This window comes from Pistacia vera, unplaced genomic scaffold (genome assembly GCF_008641045.1).
Source record: "Pistacia vera cultivar Batoury unplaced genomic scaffold, PisVer_v2 Contig632, whole genome shotgun sequence".
Classification (NCBI taxonomy): domain Eukaryota; kingdom Viridiplantae; phylum Streptophyta; class Magnoliopsida; order Sapindales; family Anacardiaceae; genus Pistacia; species Pistacia vera.
Window position 1 is genome coordinate 184,547 of NW_022196482.1, and position 8,159 is coordinate 192,705.

An 8,159-nucleotide genomic window follows, 5' to 3' on the forward strand; every position below is an offset into this window, starting at 1 on the left:
TCTTCTTTGATAACCTCAAGCACATCCCCCACAGACGAGAACAAAAGGATTAAGTTGATCAGAGTATAATAATATGAGCCCCAACGTGTACCACAAGCTTGTTTTAGACTTGTCTCTTGATTCAAACCTTGTACCTTGCTAACTTCACCAATTTCTAGTGCTTCAACAAGTTTACTAACTTGGCTCCCCAAAAGCATGTCACGACGCTTGCATGAACCTCCAACAACATTTATCAAATTAGTAACCAAGCTGAAAAATGAAGCAACATAAATGTGATTTTTTGCAATGGCTACTAGTGTCAATTGAAGTTAGTGATCAAAACAATGAACATAATAAGCATATTCATTCTCCCTCAAAATCAAATTTTTCAGACCATTAAATTCTCCTTGCATATTACTTGCCCCATCATAACCTTGTCCACGTAATCTTTACAAACTGAATTCATCCTTACAAAATAATCACTCAAGAGCCATCATAAGTGATATTGCAATTATTTCACTAACATGTACAATGCCAAGAAACCGCTCAAGCACATGACCTTTTTTATCTACATAACATATGGCAATAGCCATTTGTTCTTTAATTGACACATCACGAGACTCATCAATCAAAACTAAAAAGAGATGTCATCTCCAAGATCACTAATGATCGCCTTTGTGGTTTCATTTGCCGTAACATATTCAAAATATCTTTTTGAATCACTAGTGCTATCAATTTAAGATTCCTAGGTGCATTCTTCAAAACAACACCCTCAAAATGTTCATTGTGCTGAGCTAGAAAATGAAAAAGTTTGAGAAAGTTACACTAGTTCTTTGAGTCTTCAGTTTCATCATGACCATGAAATGTCAACCCTTGACAAAAAAGAAATCTAATGCAAACAATGGATGTAGTCAAGTGAGTTCAATATTCAATCTGAAATTGATATGATTGCTTAGAGAGAGCCACTTTGTTATGTTGCTTTTGATTCATTAAATTCACACAACTCTGTCGTCCTTGGTTATGAGCACTATTTGGCTGGCCAACATGAATTTGAAAGCATTTTGGTTTTTTCCAATTACGAAATCCCTCACTAACGAAAGCATCACTACTAGCTTGGCTTATAATGGCAGGTCTAAAAAGATAATAATACAAGCAGAATGCAACATCTTTGGTCACACTATACTCAGGCCAATCACCATACACACCAAACCAAGCAGGATTAATCGATGATATCCTTTTCCAAATTTTGTCAATGGAAATGCATGATTTCGAAGTTGGCAACAACTCTTTTGCAAGTAAAATCTTCGAATTGCATCCCTATAATTAGAATGATAATGATTGATTTTAGGTCGTAGAGTTGGATCAAATAGAAGATCTTTCAAGATGCTTCTAGTTCTACATGACTTTCCTTTAATGGATCATTTTCTTTATACTGGCTTTATTTTCTTGGACTGATGAGGGTGAATGGTCTATTGCTGATTTTCTTTTGAAAAATTTATCCATATTGCATACCTAATAAGAAGTTTTAAGCAAATAAAACAATAAGAAATTATACAAGACTAATAACCCATAGTGATTTACATACATAGTAAAGAAAAGATCAAGTTAAAAAAGTTTTTGATATTGTCAACAAATCTGCTATCAAATAACTAATTGATAATAAGTTTTTGTAATAAGTTTTAATAATAATTAGTTGTTTATGTTGATAATAAATTTTAGTAAGTTTTTGTTGTTTATGCTGATCATAAGTTTTTGTAATCTAAACCTATTATCATTGTTATATCTTTTGGTATAACTTTCAATTGTACATTTGCATTGAGTTCAAGGAGAAAAACAAGACAAAAGAGAGCATTGAGGTTTTGAAAAAATCTTAAGTATTTTATTTAATGCAAGTCAGTAGCCTTTTGTTATTTTTGTGCTTTGTGGTCCTTGGATCATGTTTGTATTTGTTTATACCAATGTTCTGAGTATATGTATCAAATATTAGCTTGAATCATACATAAGAAGTTTGACAACATTCTTTCTCTATCTAAATAAGATTGAGAGGCTTGTCCACTACCTTCTGAAAAGTATTTGAAAGGCAACTCTAAAAACTAGATTTTAAGCAAAAAAACCTCAAAATTGCGTAACAAGAGGAACAAGAAGTTTGCAGGCTAGTATCTCTTTAATTGACAAAAAATTTTGTCGCCATACTTCTAACTATAAAACTATTAGACCTTGATATTTGGCAATTCTATTAATGGTTATGCATAACCTTATTCTCAATACAAAATTGTCAATAAAAAAGGCATGTCCAAATGTGAGAGTAAAGTTCACTACATTAATAAAGTAGAAACCTTGCAATATCAAGTGCGATCTCAGAGTGTTGATTGTTTCAGTGCTTATTTTCTTTTCAAGGATAGACGAAGATCTCCCTACAGGAGGAAAAAAAAAAAAATTGAAACTGGTTTGTACTTTGTTTAACAATAAACATGTGATTGTCTTACAAAAATGAGAGAAGCAATAAAGAAAACATCAAGGCATCACAACACACAAACATCAAGGGACCACAAACCACATAAGTTATAATTTATTTGATACAGCAACAGGATATGGTTTTTTTTTTTGGTGGGGGGGGGGGGGGGGGGGGGGGGGAACCAAGAATTTTTGAAAAATTATGCCAGTATTTTTTTACTAAACATAAACAATAATCAACAACAAAGAACCTAATTATAAAATAAACAGCCACATAATTCATTGTCATTCATCAACAAAAGATATCATCACTAAATCATTCAATATGATTTATGGATAACATTACCTCTTAAAATCATTCAATTATTTCTTGATACCATTAATATTGCTATATAATAATAATAACGACATAAGCATAGTAATAAAAATGATCATCTTCAAATGAATATTTCTTTTTTCAACAAAAAGCATTGTTTTAAAACCAGGACCGGAGGGCCACCCGTTTTGCTACCTGGATCACAGGTCAACCGGTCCAACTGCTTGGACCGATGACGTCAGCGACAATTTTATTTTTAAAAAATTACATATTAATCCCTTAAATTTTAATATATTACAAACATTCCCCTAAAAAGTTCAAATTAGTTCTTAAAATTTTTATTTAGTTCAAAAATGCCCCAACAAATTATCAATTAATCCCTAAACTTTTGACATATCTCCAAAGCACCCTTATAAAATTACAAATTAACCCTTATAATTTTGAAATATTATTAAAAAAAACCCCCTTAAGACCTGAACCGGACCAGAGAAACTATCGGTCCTGGTCTGACAGGCCAGTCCTATCCGGTTTTTAAAATAGAGGCAAAAATGACCTCTTTATTGCTTATAAGAGTCAAAGAGTGTAGAAACAACACAAAACAATGACTGCAAGTCTCCAAAGAACAAACAAAAAAAAAAAAAAATGGAAAATCTTGAAACAAAAGAAAAAAAGTAGGTAAAAGTCGGTCAACCCTTCAAACACCTCAAAACTTTCTCCACCTTTCCGGTCAGCATTCAGATCATCATCACCACTCCACCAATAAATATGAATTCTTTTAAAAGAAAACATTGCAGCAGCCCATCACCGAATAAACTCAAAACTACAGTCGTCAAAAGAATATATTTCTGTTCTCGTAAACAAAAGCCAAATATATCATTTACTTGTATAAGCTTTTAAATTAAAATTTAAAAATTAAGATAACAAGATCATGATTTTAATTAACTATTTTCTTTCTTGCAGATACAAACTCAGAAACTCTAAAAAGATGGTTATATGAAATTTTATAGTATACACCAGACTATTACTCAAATCTCAAATTCTCAATAAATAATAGAAGTAGAACAATAGCAAATCTCAATTTTATTGGAAGAATGCAACAACAAAACATCAATTGAATAGAAAAAATTAGGGATTTAGGGTTAGGGACATTACCTTTTGATAAATTGATGAAAAATGGTATCTATTAGGACTGTTAGTTTATGCCCTAGGAATCAATCGTGTTGTCAGTTTTATGACATTATATCTTGTAAATGTATTATAAATAAAAAAAGTGTTCTTATTTCACATGTTGATTTACTGCTTCATTTATATTATATTTAATATTGCATGTGAAATGTCCAAATGACACGGATCTTCAGAAGATCAAATCATTGAAGAATTCCCTATGCAAGTAATTTTAATTGGGCAATAACATTGCATAGTAGGCATGCTGAATGTCTCCATTAAATATCATGTAATAGTATTAGTGTGGGTGATTATAAGAGGTATGTCACTAAGGCATTAGCATGGATAAACGTAGTGAACTGTTTATCGAATACGACCAATTACAATGAATCACATGGATGTGGTCAATGATGCATCGTAGGATTGTGCTAGTGTACCACTGATCCTTAGACCTGAGATATCACGGTTGAATTCAACATAGGATGCATATGGTTCATATGGTGTATAAGCATGAGACTAGTCATGTCTTGTGTAATAAGCTGTTTTGGTCATATGTTATTCATGTACGAGGACAAGTGATGGTTAAGATGAGATCCGTTAACTCAATAATGGTCCAATCTCGAGTTCCCAAACGAATGTCAATAAACATTGAAAAAGGGAAATCTCTAGCCAGAGTATAATGAATGTCAGATGAAAAGTAGTTTCATGTTGACGAGTTTCATTGTATCGATTGACAATTTGAATAAAGATTAAGTTAAGGATTTTGACATACCATGAACCATTCTTAGTCTGGATTAGATGATGGAGGGATTTTACTACACGATACGTACGATCAAAAAAGCTTCATTGGAGTTTACACTTCATTGTGGTTTAGGGGTTATGAAACATTGCCAGACATCTACCATAATCAGTGGGAGTTTTGATTATAAAGAGTTATAACGAAACATATCAAAATCCGATATTGGGCCCATGGCTAGATCACAGTGAACCAAAATGGTCACACATAAAACCAAGCTCAAGGAGAGAGAGTAATACATATCATTAATCGGATTAATGATGTTCGGACATAAACAATTGCATCTGAATTAATGTATTGGTAAGAAATGATTATCCATTGATAGCTAGCCCTAACCAAGGGTAATAAGGATTTATTAAATATTATTATTGAATAGAATTCAGTGATGGGGGCAAAAGTGCATTGGTCTTATTCTAAAGGGTTAGAATATTTAATAGAATTAAAATTTGGTCTAATTATGAATTAACCATAAAACCAAGGACTTGACATAAATGTTTATTCTCAAGTTAATTTTAAATTGTTTGTGGCATTCCCAAAACAATTTAAAATTACACTTTGTGCCCATGGTATATGAATTAAGTATTATACCATTTTAATGCAATGGAAAGAATTGAAACAAAATCACTCTCTCATTTTCTCTCTCACTCTCTGAGCTCTCTTTTCCTTGACTTGTGTGGATCACATTTTGAGGTTCCTCAATTTCACTTAAAGAACTAAGACTCCAAGAAAGAAGATTCAAGTGTTGAATAGCAAAGAAGTAGGTAATTTTCCATCCTTATCTTGAAATGTTTTGGGCTTATGTGTTATGTTTGTGTTCTACCTTGCATCCATCATCTTGTCCATCATTTCTACACCTTTTTCATGTCCAAAATACATGAATCCCAACAGAGACTTGGAAGGAGAGTCAGGTGAGAGAGACTTGGAAGGAGAGTTAGGTGAGAGAGACTTGAGAGTTTAGAGCACCATGAGAGAAAGAGGCAAGAGAGGTTTTGGGTTTGTTCGGCATTCAAGTTTCTATTTTGCATTGCCGTTCTAGTAAGAGTCCCAAAATTAAAAACAAAATCCAAGCTTACCATGGGGCCGTTCCGTTTCCAAATTCTCAAAGTTCTACAGGGGTAAAATTTAAATAAATATAAATATAAATATAAATATAAAATCTGAAATTTTTTCAGAATTGAGTGGGGCCATGGTCCCCACTCATCATTCATTAAATATGCCCTTGGGTGGGTGGGGGTGATTTTATTAGAAATTAAACTTTTATGTTTTTGGGGTGTTTTAGCAAAATCTCAAATGTAGGAGGTTAAAAATAATTAAAATAATAATATTATATTTAGATTTAAAAAAGAAGGCAATTTAGTATTCTATATAACATATCAACAAATTTCTTCCTTCTAACTAAACATATCAATATAACATATCCATAAATTTATTTCAACCTAACCAAACACATTTCCCTCAACATTCTTAGTAATCTTTAAGGTAATCTATCTTTCCAGTAATATAATATTCCCTAAACTAAACGCACATTTATGGTTTAAAGTAATAAGCCCTTGTTTATTGTCAATGAAATACTGAAAGTTAATAGTTATGATAATGAAATAATAAAAAGGAACTACGAAATTCTTTTGCCAAGATTTATAGCGTTTTTTTCTTCTAGCAAAATTTTCTATCGCAATTTTACAAACTGTCACTTTAATGTTCAACATAAATGTTAGAGTCAATGCATCCAATTAGAATTTCATTAAAAAATTAGAGTCAGTGTATTTGTGTTATTGTGTTTGTGTTTGTACTTGTATTTGTGTTTATGTATTTGTTTTCTATATGCTGGTAGTGGCTTGTGATGTTAGAAAATGTATGCATTTTAAATTGATGAGAAATTGAGTTGATTGTGTGTTGAATTGAGTTGAATTTGGAAGAGTTAATTGTGGGGATGTGATTGTAACAAATGAAAAGTACATAAATTGTGGGAGTGTAATTCTAAAAAATGAAAACTGATGTAAACAGTAATAGATACCCGTGGATCCACTTATACTCACATAGGATGGCGTCCAGGTCTAATATTTTAAGCCTGTTTAGAATCAGTCTTTTTGGACTCGTATCCATTGGATCTATAACCACATAAGGTAGTGTATAGGTCTAATATTTTAGGCCGTTTCGAATCAATTATTTCGGTCTATACCCGTTTAGCCAAGTCTAATTCTAAGTAGGATCTATTTCGTTGTGAAGACGATGATGAAAAAATATATGTTCCTAAAGTACCGTATCTTAATATTAGTGGTGGATCAATTTCTTTTTTTAATATTAATATGTAAATTTATATATTTTGACCCACTCTAACAAAAATATTAATGGACAAAAATAGTAATGTATAATAAATTTTTATTTTGGTCTACCCTAAAAGAAATTTCTGGATCCGCTACTGCTTAATATAATGGACACTTTGTTATTATTCTTAGCACAGTATACTAGATAGTAGAAAAACATGCTTTTGCAGTCAATGTGTTGATGCAATAAATCCCAAGGGGAGTAGTATACACGTGGGAGTTTGTTGGCTTTCCACCTTGCTGATAAGTTTAACATCTTTTGTCAAAAACTTCATAATTACTTCATTAATTACTCCAGACACTGGGGACTTGTAATATAGGTAGGTTGTAAAGTGAAAGACAAGTGTCTCTTCGGAGACATCCGATAGAATTGGTATGATACACAGAAGATTAGCATGACCTTGTGCAAGGATGATATGTATAAGTCAAGAAATTGTTCAAATTTTTTAATCACCTTTGAACAGTCGAGTAGTTAAACCAGAATTCTTGATTATAATATTTAAGAAAATTTAAGTTTAAATCACCTCGATTTTTAATAAGAATTACTAGTGAAGTTAAAAAAAAAAAAAAAAAAAAAGTCCTTTGAATTTTGTTAATCTCTTCACTTGTATTGCGGTTTGATAAAAGCCTTGAAGAAGTCATGGAGAAATCGGTACATGTTCTCAAATTGGTTAAGCTTGTACCAAAGTCCTATTAATTGAGTCCCATATCCCCCAATTCTCTTACTTTGGAACTTGTTTCTTTTCTTGATTAATTTATTCTCCTACCCTAAATCAATAATTATATAACATCTTCGTATATAGGACTTACTTAATAATTTAATATAATTTTAGTAACACCACTTATATTTATTGCACGACTTACACAACATTTTTAGACTTTTTAGATGATTAAAACTTGTTTGAGGTGTGCAATATATAAAATTATCTTTTCATTTATAATTTTTTTTTTTTTTTTGGTGAATCTTGCAATTGTCTCTCCCGCAACTAGAAGACAAGATTTCCTAAATATAGTTAATCTCAATGGCTAAAGGACTTACACATCTGACTAGAGCCAAGGTAGGTCATGCCGTGCCTAAAAATTCAAGGTCTATCATGTCGTGAGCCGTCTCATGCTAAGACCCACA

The 8,159-nt window shown here is 31.7% G+C and overlaps 1 non-coding gene across 1 annotated transcript; it reads left to right on the forward strand.

The window, feature by feature from the left end:
• The first annotated feature begins 7,378 nt into the window (after positions 1-7,378).
• On the forward strand, positions 7,379-7,480 carry LOC116111385. Its single transcript, XR_004125057.1, has one exon. It is a non-coding gene; the product is annotated as a U6 spliceosomal RNA (small nuclear RNA).
• Positions 7,481-8,159: the final 679 nt, after the last annotated feature.